We start from the raw sequence: 14912 nt of genomic DNA on the forward strand, positions 1-14912 counted from the left end.
ATAGATGAGAACCCCTCCACGAACCGACTATAGTAGCCTGCTAATCCCAAGAAACTCCGAATCTCTGTAGTTGATGCTGGTCTAGGCCAGTTCTTGACTGCCTCAATCTTCTTCGGATCAACCTGAATACCCTCTGCTGATAAAACATGACCTAGGAATACAACTGAACTCAACCAAAACTCACACTTCGAGAACTTAGCATAATTGATTGTCCCTCAAGGTCTGAAGAATCACTCTAAGATGCTGCTTGTGCTCCTCTCGGCTGCAGGAATATATCAAAATATCATCAATAAAGAGTATCACGAACGAATCCAAGTAAGGCCTGAACACTCGGTTCATCAAATCCATAAAAGCTATTGGGGCATTTGTCAACCCGAATGACATCACCAAGAATTCATAGTGCCCGTACCGAGTGCGAAAAGCTGTCTTAGGGACATCGGATGCCCTAATTCTCAACTGGTGGTAGCCAGATCTCAAGTCAATCTTCGAAAATACCTTATCACCCTGAAGCTGATCAAACAAATCATCAATCATCGGCAATGGATACTTATTCTTGATCGTAACCTTGTTCAATTGCTGGTAATCAATACACATTCTCATCGATCTGTCATTCTTCTTAACAAACAACACTGGCGCACCCCAAGGAGAAACACTCGGCCTAATGAAACCCTTCTCAAGCAAGTCTTGCAACTGCTCCTTCAACTCTTTCAACTCAGGCGGGGCCATACAATACGGCGGGATAGAAATGGGCTGAGTGCCTAGAGCCAAATCAATGCAAAAGTCAATATCCTTGTCATGTGGCATACCCGGAAGGTCTGAAGGGAAAACCTCAGGAAACTGATCGATTTTTTATCAAAAATATCCAGGTGCACCTAGAATAGTCATCAATGAAACTGTTAGCGGAAACGTAAAAGAAAGAACACAAGATTTAACGTGGTTCGGATCAAAATAATCCTACGTCCACCAGAGAACAGTTGCCTTTTTAATATTAACAAAGGAAGGGAAGAGTTCCCAATTACACTTAAGAGAATTTCTCTCTTTAACTCTCTACTCACTACAATGTGTTGTATTATTTTTGGGATGATTTCTACAAGTGAAGGAGTGCATCTATTTATAGAGGTAAAGACCTCCTCTTGATGTCATTGGTGACATCAAACTACCTCCTCTTGATGTCATGGGTGACATCAAAGGAGGAAGCTTCCTCCTAGCATCCACACCAACTCTTTCCACCAACTCTTCCAATTGGCATGCCATTGTTGACTAAACATAAACCAACATCTTCAATCTCCACCTTGGTTTGCGTTTCGAGCGTGCGTGTGAACAACTCTGACCAAAACTTCTAAGCTTACTGGGCAACCCCGTTGTAAGAAACAAGAAGAATCAAACTATTGTTGAACATACCACCTCCACCTAACAACTGTTCTCTTCGGAGTTGCATCAGTTGATGCACACCCCACCAAGTCCTTGCAGTGTGCAAACTTAGCGAGTGGGACTATCTTGGTCAATATATCTACAGCATTATCGTCTGTGATAACCTTCACGACCTTGATAGTTCCCTCTTCAACAACATCTCGAATAAAATGAAATCTGACATCAATGTGTTTAGTGTGCTCATGAAATCTCTGATTTTTCATTAGATGAATAGCACTCTAACTATCACATCTAAGAGTTGATTCCAGCTGAACCAAACTCAATTCCGCTACTAAACCTTTCAACCAGATAGCTTCCTTCACCGCCTCCGCTATTGCCATGTATTCTGCTTCTGTCGTAGACAAAGCGGCAATCGACTGCAGAGTCGACTTCCAACTAACGACATTGCCAACGAGGGTAAAGATGTATCCAGTTGTGGACCTTCTTCTGTCAAGATCTCCTGCATAGTCAGAATCTACATAACCGAGAATTGAAATACCTCCACTACTTTTTCGAAAGGTCAGACCAACACCAGAAGCTCCTTTGAGATATCTCAATATCCACTTGACAGCTTCCCAATGCATCTTTCCTGGGCTGGACATGTATCTACTTACCACACTTACAGATTAAGCAATATTTGGACGTGTGCATACCATAGCATACATAATGCTACCAACTGCACTGGCATAAGGAATCTTTGACATATGCTCCACCTCATCCTCGGACTGAGGCATTTGTAACTCTGAAAGTTTAAAATGAGGAGCTAATAGTGTACTTACATGCTTGCACATATGCATATTGAATCTCTTGAGAACCCTTTCAATATACCTCTTCTGAGAAAGATGTACAACACCGTCTTCTCTTGAAATCTCCATACCAAGGATTTTCTTTGCAGCTCCTAAATCCTTCATGTCAAATTCCTTACTCAACAGTTTCTTCAAAGCATTTATCTCTGTAATGTTGTTAGCAGCAATACGCATATCATCAACATACAACAGTAAATAAATCATTGAGTTACTAGACATCTTCTTGTGATACACACAACTATCAAATGCACTCCTTGAGAATTCATGTGTAGTCATGAATGCATCAAACCTCTTGTACCACTGTCTAGGGGATTGCTTCAAACCATACAAAGACTTCTTATACGTGATCTTCTTTTCCCTCAGCTAGGAAACCTTCAAGCTGATCCATATAGATTGTCTCTTCTAGATCACCGTGTAAGAAAGCAGTTTTGACATCAAGCTGTTGAAGCTCCAAGTCAAATTGGGCAACCAATGCTAGTAGCACGCAAATTGAGCTATGCTTCACGACTGGAGAGAAAATCTCATTGTAGTCAATTCCCTCCTTCTGACTGAATCCTTTTGCAACCAATCTCGCCTTGAACCTAGCATCTTCCACTTCAGGAATTCCCTCTTTCTTTTGCTAGACCCACTTGCATCCAACTGTCCTCTTCCCCTTTTGTCTTTTCACTAAGACCCATGTCTGATTCTTGTGAAGAGACTCCATCTCTTCAGTCATGGCTAACCACCATTGTACAACATCCTTGCAAGAAGTTGCTTCAATATACGAGGAGGGCTCCAAATCCTTAATCTCTTCTTGTGCAGCTACGAACGCATATGCAATCAAGTTTGCTTGATCTATAAGGCGTTCCGGTTCTCGTGTCTGCCTCTTCTCCCTCCCCTTTGCAATTGTGTATGGTTCATTGACAGCAAGTTCTTCAAGGTCTACATCTTCTGACTCATCTTTAACCTGAGTCTCTTGATCCTTTTCCTTGGCAAGCTCCACCGGAAGCTCCACCTGCTCGTCGTTCTTGTTTCCTGAAATCTCCACGGAAACTTTACGGGGATCAATTATAGAGGATTCATCAAAGGTGACATCTCTACTAACTATAAATTTGAGTAAAGACAAATACCGAAGTTTGTACCCTTTTACTCCATCCACATACCCTACGAATATGGCCTTCTTAGCCCTTGGTTCAAGCTTTCCTTCATTAACATGATAATAAGCTGGACACTCAAATACTCGTAAGTACGAATAGTTAGAGGGTTCACCTGACCATACCTCATTCGGAGTCTTAAAGTCAATTGCCAATGCTGGAGATCGATTGACAATATGAGCAGCAGTGTGAACTGTTTCAGCCCAAAATACTTTGGACATTTTGGCTTGTAGGAGCATACAATGAGCCTTTTCAAGAAGAGTTCTGTTCATTCTCTCGCCAACTCCATTCTTCTGTGGGGTATGCCTGACAGTCTTATGTCTTGAGATCCCATGAACCTTGCAGAATTCATTAAACTCTTCATTGCAAAACTCCAAGCCATTGTCTATGCGAAGATACTTGATTTTCCTCTCTATTTGATTTTCAACCAAAATCTTCCACTCTTTAAATGCTTCAAAAGCATCACTTTTTGCCTTCAAAAAATGCACCCAAACCTTTCGTGAGAAATCATCAATAAAAGTGAGAAGATACCTCTTTTTGCCCTTCGATGGAAGTTTAGAGGGACCCCATAAATCTGAATGGATGTTGTCTAGCACTCCTCTTGTCTTGTGTTTGCCAGTGCTGAAGCTGACCTTCTTTTGCTTCCCTAGAACGCAGTGCTCACAGAAGTCAAGTGTGCTAATCTTTTCACCTTCCAAAAGGTTACGATTGCTCAACTTCTCCAGTCCACGTGCGCTCATATGACCCAGTCTCATGTGCCATAGTCTTGCCTTGTCATCATTAGATAACTGCACTGTAGATGCATTTGTAGAGCCAACAATGGTGCTTCCGGCCAATGTGTAAAGGCCGTTCTCCAGCTTTCCTTTCAGCATGACTAAAGAACCTTTAGTCACCTTTATAGTTCCTGCTTCGCTCATGTACATGTAGCCTTGTTCATCCAGAGTACTCAAGGAGATCAAATTCTTCTTCAGATCAGGAACATGACGGAGTTGTGTAATAGTCCTCATGACTCCATCATGGCAGCGAACCCGAACTGAGCCAATGCCAACTATTGCACAAGTTGCATTATTACCCATTGTAGACACATGATTTTTGACCCTCCCCGAGAATTTTCACATTTTTAGCGTGAATATGTGAAATTGGGTCTAATATAGCTATTTTAACTATTTTACTTTATTTCGTCGCAAAAGAAAAATTACAAAAAAATATATATATTAATTTTAGTTTATGTATTTATCATAAACTTGGAAAAATACAAAAAAAACACTGTACCTTATTTTGTACTTTATATAATTTCGAAAATTACCAAAAAATATAGTTCTATTAATGTTTTGTAGTCATTTTAATTTTTGAAAAAATACAAAAATATTACTTTATATTTTTTCTTTATATAAAAACGAAAATTACAAAAAATAGTTTTATTAATATTTTGTAGCTATTTTAATCTTGAAAAAATATATTTAAAAGATATAATTTTGTTTTAAATATTAGTCTTTTGGTAGTTATTTTGCTTACATAGGAGTAGTTGAGCAACGTCGTGTTCTTATTCTCGGGTCCGGGCAAAAGAATAATATTTGGGTTTAAACTACCCGCTTTTAGGCCTAATTTTCGGACCTAGTCCATAATAATCCGAGTCCACCACACATGGGGGACACGCGTGGGGAACACGGACGGAACACGACACACGGGGAACCCCACCACGCATGGGGGACACAAGTCTTGAACCCCACCACGCGTGGGGCCATTTTTCTTGGCAAAAGGCTAATACACGGACAAGCTATAAGGACTTTGGACAGATTTTGAAATGGGGGGATGGTTTTCACTGCTCATATTCTTCTTCCTTTAGAAAGAAGAACAAAAACCCTAGACAAAAAAGAAACCCTCGCACCCCAGCAACACCAAACAGACCCTTCCACTGTCAAAACCCTCGTCGGACCCATCACCTTCCCACAGCGAAGCCACCAGTCCGGACTCCCTCACGTCGTCGCTGCCCTTGGAGCGCGGCTGCCCAAGCAGTCCAGTGAACGACCACCTCTCAACAAACCAACAAAAAACCCTACTATCCAAAACTACCATCCGCAACCCCCCCTCGTCGGAGCTCCAGCTCCAGTCCGTCACCTTCCCCATCGTGACCCACCTCCAACCAGCAACCACCCATCAGCAGCCCCCACACGTCGTCATTTTCCAGTCGACAACCAAATAACCAGCAAACACCACCGGAAAAACCAGTAGTCCGCCATTGTTGTTTCATTCTTCTCCAGTCGCGACACTCCCTTACGTCCGAACAACCATCGCCTTCTTCCTCCGTGAATCCACCATTGCTGCCGCTACCAACTCCCTCCATCGCGTCCAGCCTCTATCAAGCAGCAACCGCTGCTGCTTTCCCGGCGTCACACTGCCTTATCGACCCCCACGCCTCAGGTTGGTTCAAACAGCAACTGTTGTTGCTTCCCCATCGTCATCCTCACCATCTCGCCCAAACTGCCACCCCCATCATTCCAAAGGCTACCACGAACAGCCCCTCCCGTCGTCACTGCCCAAACGACCCTCCATAACCTGTTTCTTCCTCATATCCGAACGACCCCTTCTGCTTATCTTCACGTACCCGTTGCTGCGTCAGAAAAATACAGCAGCAACTAACAATCTCTGGTCGTTGACAGTTTTGGGTCCGAGCTTTCTATTTCCATAGAGGTCGTCTTTGGTTCGTCGAGGTCCGGTACGCCGAGGTGTTTGTTCGAGGTTTCGTCGTTGTTCCCCGTTCAGTGAGGTCCAGCTTGACTTCCGTCGGGGTCGTGTTTGTCGTTCTGAGGTTGTCGAGGTTCGAAGGTTATTTTTCTTCATCCTTTGTTTCATTTCGTTCGTTTCGCATATTATGGTTCAAGATGAATGTCAACAATGCAATTTTTTGTTGTTTTGTTAAAAATGTTTATCTTATGGTTAGTTACCGCATATGCTTAAAGTAAATGTGAGAATATATCGTGAGCTTAAGTTTTTTTTACGAGAATGTTTATTTCTATGCATATATTTGTGTTTATTAAGGGAACAATTTGACATCCAGTTAATTGTTGCGAACATATGTACTCGCGTATATTATGTACTCTCATTGTAATAGGTATGTGAACGTCTGAATGAAAAATCATGACTACTAGCGTTTAAGCCTTATTCCTCATTTTTAGTAATAGAAGTTGGGTTTAATAACAATAACAATACGTTAACAAAGTTGGGACTAATAAGAGCCTTATTAAAATTCTTAGAATTCAGGACAGGCCGTTTTAGCGAATTTTACGGCCTTCCCAAAATAACAATACGCTAGTTGCTTTAGGCGCGCATTCAATAATGTTATCTCCTTAAACTCCGGTGCACATTTATGTGACCCAAATCCAAATCCCAACGGAATCGAAATGTGTCTCTAATCACGGGTATATTGATTGTGGCGTGGTCTGAAATGCATTTCCATAACGTTGCAAATTCCTTTTAAAAATAATGAATGAGACGAGCCTCGACAAACAAAAAAGGCACAAGCTGCGGGGCCCTCTAAATGTATATATTAAAATACTTAGAATTCGGGACAGGCCGTTTAACGAATTTTACGGCCTTCCCCAAAATAACAATACGCTAGTTGCTTTAGGCACGTCTTTAATAATGTTATCTTCCTAAACTCGGGTGCACATTTATGTGACCCAAATCCCAATCTCAACAGAGTTGAAATGTAGCTCTAACCACGGGTACATTGATTGTGACGTGGTTCGAGATGTGTTTCCACGATATTGCAATTCTCGATAAAAATAACAGTAAATGATAAAAGCGGTTAAAAGACAAGATTGGCACATGAGTTCATATTTGTATAAAATCAGATAATCAAGCCAAATATAACAGTTGAGCGACCGTGCTAGAACCACGGAACTCGGGAATGCCTAACACCTTCTCCCGGGTTAACAGAATTCCTTATCCGGATTTCTGGTACGCAGACTGTAATATGGAGTCATTCTTTTCCTCGATTCGGGATTAAAATTGGTGACTTGGGACACCTTAAATCTCCCAAGTGGCGACTCTGAAATAAATAAATAAATCCCCTTCCGGTTGTCCTTTAATTGGAAAAAACTCCCTTGTACCCTCTCGGGTGCGGAAAAAGGAGGTGTGACACCCATTACTACGGTTCCTCCACTTTTCTCATAGCTGCTAAACCAGTCTTTTCGGAACGTCATATGCAGAGTGCAAGCAGAGTCTAACACCCATTTGTTTCCATAACTACTATTATTATTACACGATGTTGTTAGTACATAATCATTATCAAAATCATGTACCTGTTCAACTGTGGATGCACTCGCCTTTTCCTTGGACTTTGACATTGGGCAGTCTCGTTCAAAGTGCCCCTTCTTGCCGTAACCCCAACACTCTGTATTCTTCTTGTTCACACGAGACTTTGATCTGTGCTTTGATTTGCTCTTTCCCTGTTGGCTAGTCCGGCCTCTCACAAAGAGCCCACTTGCCTGGTCATCTCTATCTCCTTCAATGTGCCTGCCGCACTTGCTCAAGCTTGATAGGCTCCTTGCGATACATCATTGAATTCTCAATATCACGATATCCTGAAGTCAATGAAAATAGCAAAACACATGCAAGCGTCTCCTCCTCCTTTTTAATTCCTGCAATCTGTAAGTCCATGATAAGTTTATTGAACGCATCTAAATGATCTTGTAACGAAGTACCTGACCCCATCTTAAATGTGTGAAGACGCCGTTGTAACAACATCCTTGTTGTCACTGATCGGTCTTGGTATAGCCCTTCTAGCTTTTCCCATAACTGTTTGGTCGTCTCTTCGGTACCCGTACTCACTTCACAAAGCACGTTAGGTGCAAGGGATAGTTGGATTGCACTCAATGCATCCCCTTCAATCTTCTCCTTGTCGGGAGCTGATATATCCTTAGGATACTTTCCGTCAATAGCATGGATTGAACCTTTCCTCCGCAGTAACGCCATCATCTGGATCTTCCAGATATTGAAGTTGTTGCGTCCACTGAATCTATCAATTTCAAACTTCATGGAACTCATCTTTGCTTTTTCTTCATCTTTGGATCGTTAAAGAATCCTGTTGCTCTGATACCAATTGTTAGCGGAAACGTAAAAGAAAGAACACCAGATTTAACGTAGTTCAGATCAAAATAATCCTACGTCCACCAGAGAACAGTTGCCTTTTTAATATTAACAAAGGAAGAGAAGAGTTCCCCATTCCACTTAAGAGAATTTCTCTCTTAACTCTCTACTCACTACAATGTGTTGTATTATTGTGAGCACGTGATTTTTGCCTCACGAAAAACTACTCCAAAATAAATCAAAAATAAAATAAATTTCTTTTACTGTGCAATTTTTGAATTTTTGCGTGATGTTTGTTAAAAATTTGTCTTATATCCGTAAATGTTTACTTTGTCATAACAAAATGAAAATAAAATAAAAATATATGTTTCATGCATATCTAGGATTTAATTATGCATTTAATAATTGATTCAAAATAAAATCACAAAAATATGCATTTTTATTTTTATTTTTCGTCATACTAATTGTGTCATTGTGTGATTAATGTTTTATCTACGTGTTAATGGTTATTAAAAGGTAATTAGTATTATTGTAATGATAATTTTTTGTTTTTATAATTTTGATTAGGATTTTATTAATTAAGAATAAATTTAGGAAATAAAAAATAGGTTGAAAACATAAAAAATATCGGACCTGGATTAAAATCCAGGCCCAAACCAAGTTACCCCCCCCCCACAGCCCAAATCAGACGAGCCCAGGTCCGGTCCAGTCCAAAGGAGTCAAAACGACAGCGTTTGGTCATAGTTTATCATGGACCGTTGGATCAAATCCAACCAACGTATGAGATCTCATCACCCTAACCCATAATCCTTACCCGATCCAATACCCGGTTCAACCCGTCCCCCCAAACTTAAGCCAAACGACGTCGTTTGGTTAAGTGAGTAGATCCTGGCCTTTCATTTTGATTGATCGGACGGTCAATATCAATCCACCATTCCCCTATATAAACCCATAATCCTTACCCCGGTCCCCCTAGCTAAACACCCCCCCTCCTCTCCTGTTCATCGTCTCCCCAAACAGACCCCTAACCCTAGCCGCCCCTATTCCCCATCGCCTGAAACCCGGTGGCATCAACGCCGCCGGTCACCAAAATAACACCCTAGACTCCTCACCACTTCCTCTACACAGATCTGACCTTAGTTTCCTTCGAATCAGACCCCAACTCTTCGGATATTAAATCGAAGGTGGGTCTGAAAACTCAAACCTTTCCAATGGCTTCCAAAATAACACCACAGCATCCCCTAGCCTACCTCGTTTTGGATCTAGTGTTGGTTTGGTTCGAATCCCTTCAGAACTCTTCGAATCTTCTTTTGAAGATTCGAATGAAACCTAACCCTACTCAGATTCCTCCCAAATTAACACCAAATGACCTTTAGGCTTCCCTCACCCTTGTGCCATCTTTGGTTTCCCTCGAATCTACCCAGAAGTGTTCGGATTTAAAATCCAAGATCTGAAACCTTAAATTTTCCAATCTTGGCATCTTTTTCACTTCAGACGAAAGATTGAGGTTTAATCGACCTTAGTCAAAGTATTTTCAGTAGAAAATACTTCGACTAAGGTCTGTTTGATTTCAAACAAAGTCCAAATCCTAGTTGAATTTGAGTCCGGTTGAATTTGAAGGTTCAGAGGTAATTTTTCTGTTTCTTATGTGTATTCTACGTATATTCTATGTTTGTTTCATTAAGTCTGTTTAATTTTTCATAATTTTCTAGTCAATTCTGTTATACTGTCTCATACCCATCTATATGATCAAAATATGAAACTGTTTCTGTTGGTTGTGATTATTTACAATGTGAGTAATCGACTCGATTAAGTTCGTCGATTAGTTATATTATGAATTCTCATTTATGATAATGCTGATTGAAACAGTCTGTTTCTATTGTTTTAGACTGATTATGGACAAATGTTGTAAATAGTCAACTGATTAATACTCGTCAATTAAATCATGTTTGTTTGCAAATCAGTAAATTCAAATGAATGTTGTGCATATATTGTTTTCTGAACATTGAGTTTCAGGGCATTGTCAGTATATTGACAGTGCTCCTGTATTTGTTTGCTTTTTAGTTCAGTTTTGAATCTCAGTTGAAATAATCCTGCATGTTCTGTGTAATGTTAGTGTGTTTTATTCAGATTCAGTATTCGATTGAGAATCCTCTGTTTAAATTCAATTCTTGTAAATAAATGTGATATACTGTCTCAAATCATAGGGTTGGTTATTAGCTGCTAAACATGTTAGTTCAGATAAATTTGTTAAGGTTTAGGCAGTTTGGTTTGGGGCTGTAATAACAGTAAGATTCAAGGGCATTTCTGGGATAAAACAGTGAAGGTAATATGATATAATAGTGGGCTGAAAGTGGGTTGTTAATGGCTATTACTTAATGAGTAATAATGGGGAACAAGGGATAATGGGGCTGCTGAAAATCAGGATAAGAGCACTTAATAGGATTTAAAGTATTGAAAAGCAGATGGTAATGGAACTTTCTTAGTTTTTAAAGAGGAAAGGGGTCCAAGAAGCACAAAAAGAGTATAGGACCAGACCTGTATAAATACAGGGAGCTGGACAGACCTTAAAGGAGGAGATTTTAAAAAAGAGGAAAAAAGGAGAGCTTTTCAGACAGAAAGGAAAGAGAGAAAGAAAAATCTGATCTGGAGGACAGATTTTAAAACTGAAGAGAGGAAAAATCAAAAGGTAATTAGAAGAAAAGATCAGATTTTAAGAAGGAATTGGAGAGGAAGAGAAATCAGTTTTCAGACAAAGATTTTAGGACTACCAGTCTTCAGTGAGAGTTTTTTTTAGAGAGGGAAAAGATAAATTTGAGTGTGGAAAATCAAGCAGAAAATCAAACAGAAAAATCAGAAATGGGAATTTGAAACAGAAAAGAAACTGAAATCTGAAATATTGTTCTTTCGTTGAATCTGTTCAAATTTATTTGATTCCATTGTTCAGTTAAAATCTGAAGCCTCTTTAAAAATACTGTTACTGTGCATCTGGGTTCCTCGGGTCTTATTATTGCTCAAATCTGTGGAAGTACTGATATTCTACCAGTATTTTGTTACTGCTGCAACTGCTGAAATTTACTTCTTCTACCTTTATTTCCAGGTACTTATCTTTTAAATTCTATATTGGAAAGAGATTCAGCATGACAAATCAATGAAGCTTGAATTGCAATTCTGTTTTCCATTTGTTCAAATTCATTAGTTTAAATTTCATTTTTTGTTTCATGTTAATTCAATTTGATAGCTATGAGTTAATTGTCTTATTTTGAAATTCGTATAAAGCTTTGTAATAATGTTAGCCATTCCGAAATCTCATTAGTTTAGTCATATTTGAACTGTCAAGGTAGGGAACATGGCGTAAAGTTGGCCATTATTTAAATTTTATAGTGTTGTTAGATAAGTAAAGAATAATGTAGAAATATCAAGAAGCTACATTACTAACTTCTGTTGTTAGATAAGGTTAAGATGGTATAGGTGGTCTTTTTATAGATGTGTGTATAACCATTGGCGAAAGGTGATATAATATAGTTTGTTACGATGTTTACAACATACAGTTAGGTTGCATGTAAGGCAATATTATTAAATCAATTTGCATAATAATTCCCTTTCTTATCAACTTGATGCTTATCTACCACCGTAAACAAATTAATTAAAATAATTTCGCCTATTAGATTAAAAATAAGTATATGAGAATGAGATGAGATGTATAAACACGAACTGCAATATTTTATATCAATGGTAAGTAGAAATAGAATTTGTATTAAATCAAAATAACGAAAATTCTTGGAAAATATTTCTTCCCTTTATGAATCATTTTTTTTAGTTTCATATGCAATTCATTCTTTGGTAGATATATAATGTTGTATTTGCCGAAAATAGTGTTAATCATATTTTATTCTTTTCTTTGAATTTGAATAGTCTGGATAAATATAATTTATACGCGGGAATTATAATCGACGGACAACATTTAATAAATTGTGAATTCTTTTCAAGAGTTAAAGGGTATCTTAAATGGATATTTCTCATGATATAATAAACAATTTGGGGAAAGTCCATAATATTATTAGCAAAGATTTCGCGCAATCAGGGATGCATTCGCGCACCCTGATTATATTTTTAAAAGCAAAAATTCGGATTATGCGTATGCGCAATTTCGAGTGAATATTTAATAAAAAACGAATTTCTTTGGAAAATATTAAATTTATTTCATAAAACCCGAGATGTGCGGTTAACTATTTAAGAAAGACGAATATTCTTGATTCGACACAATTTCGAAAAATCATTTTTTTTAATAAATATATTATCAAGATTATCGTGTACACGTGCGCGTGACACAATTCCGCATTTTTTTAATTTATAACACGAATATACGTACGCGTGATTCGATTCAAATAAGGGCCCTTAATCACAAGCAGTATAAATAAAAGCGGTAGTAAAAATCATGCAATAAGGACGCATTTATTAAAAGTCAAGATAATTAAGCCAATAATAAAAACAGTTGAGCGACCGTGCTAGAACCACGGAATTCGAAAATGCCTAACACCTTCTTCCGGATTAACAGAATTCCTTACTCAGGATTTCTGGTTCGCAGAATAATAAACAGAGTCATATTCTCCTCGATTCAGGGATTAAAAATTGGTGACTTGGGACGCCTTAAAATTCCCAGGTGGCGACTCTGAAATAATTAAATAAATCCCGTTTCGACTGTCCTTTAATTGGAGAAAACTCCCCACGCGCCCCGCGGGTACGGTAAAAAGGAGGTGCGACAGCTCTGGCGACTCTGCTGGGGACGATATTGGTACTGTAACCCAGAACCACTGGTTCAGGGTTTAAAGAATTCGAGCTTAAAATAACTGCGATAATTGGCTTTATTTACTATATGATATGATTAACATGCTAAATGTTTTTTTTACCGCTTTAATATTATTTGAATTGTGAATATATACAACTGCTACGAAACCCCCTCTTTCTGAGTCTTCTAAATTTATGGTGCACACGTGCGCGTGGCCTACCTTTCTGTTAAAGGTCATACCAAATAAGACGAAGTTGGGACAAATAACTAGGCCGGATAGACTTTTGTTCTCCCGGTACGTTGCCCCCGCTTCGGCTCAAACTGTCTGTTTGGGTAAGCCAGGTTTAGAACAATCAACCTCAGGTTTTTCACTTAGAATAACTCAGCCATGTACCGGATCCCTAGTAGGAACGTATATTTGCATCATGTACATTTGGCCTTGGAGACTCAACACAGGGGTTGGGTCTGTCTAGGACAGGTGAACCCGAAATAAAAAGACCATCCTGATGCATCCTACTTGCTACTTGTGCATTCATTTGCCTCGAACATGCTTGTTGACCAGCTTAAATGAAATCATGGTGAGAAGAGAGGAATAAAATGGGTTGTTTTAAAAATTTTAAAAAAATATATATAGTTTTAAATCTTGAAATAAAGGTATTTAATAAATAAAAAATTTTGTGAAAATGATTTTTTTAGTGTATATTTTCAAAATGAGTCTTGACTTTATTAAATTAAATTTCAGATACAAAATGAGCACCACGCAAAACCCCCCATCCACGAATACATAAGAGTTTCTATTTCAGCTTCAAATGTGGTGGTATGATTTAGGCGAAGCTGGTCAAAAATGGGTCGTCAAGCATTTGGGAAATCTCACGGATATTATGAAAGTTAAACCCCGTGATGATCTGATTGCGGCGTTAGTAACTTTTTGGGACCCTGTTCACAATGTCTTTCGTTTCTCTGACTTCGAGCTTACTCCTACATTAGAAGAGATAGCTAGATATGCTGGTTTTGGCGGAAGTCTAAGAAATCAAAGCCTAATATTCACAAAGGCTCCTTCGGTACATCGATTCTTCGGTCTTCTGAATATCAGCAGTCAAATCAGGAAAAGCAATGTCATCAATGGATGTTGTTCCTTCAACTTTTTGTATTCAAGGTTCGGAAAGACAGATGGGTTCGAAATTCATGAGAAAGGCCTTACTAACAAGCAAAACAAAGACACTTGGCAGATTCACTGTCTCTTTGCTTTCATGGTGGCTTTTCTAGGAATCATGGTCTTCCTAAACAAAGAGCGAACAATTGATATTCGCACCGCGAAAGTTGTGCAAATCCTCACCACCAAAGAAAATCACACCCTTGTCCCCATCATTCTCTCAGATATTTATCGGGCTTTGACTTTATGTAAATCAGGAGCAAAAGTCTTCGAAGGATGCAAAATTTTGTTGCAAATGTGGGTGATTGAACATCTCCAACAACAACCCAAGATCATATAGTATGGGTCAAATAATGATAATTGCATCAAGAGTTATGAGGAAAGGATAAAAAATTATCAGGCTCCAGAAGGGATAGAAGCATGGGTATCTCATCTAAAAGCTTTAACGGCAAATCAGATTGAATGGACTTTGGGATGACTCCCGATGAGGGAAGTGATACACATGTCAACCTCAAATAGTTATCTGCTAC

This window comes from Nicotiana tabacum, chromosome 11 (assembly GCF_000715075.1).
Source record: "Nicotiana tabacum cultivar K326 chromosome 11, ASM71507v2, whole genome shotgun sequence".
Taxonomy (NCBI): Eukaryota; Viridiplantae; Streptophyta; class Magnoliopsida; order Solanales; family Solanaceae; genus Nicotiana; species Nicotiana tabacum.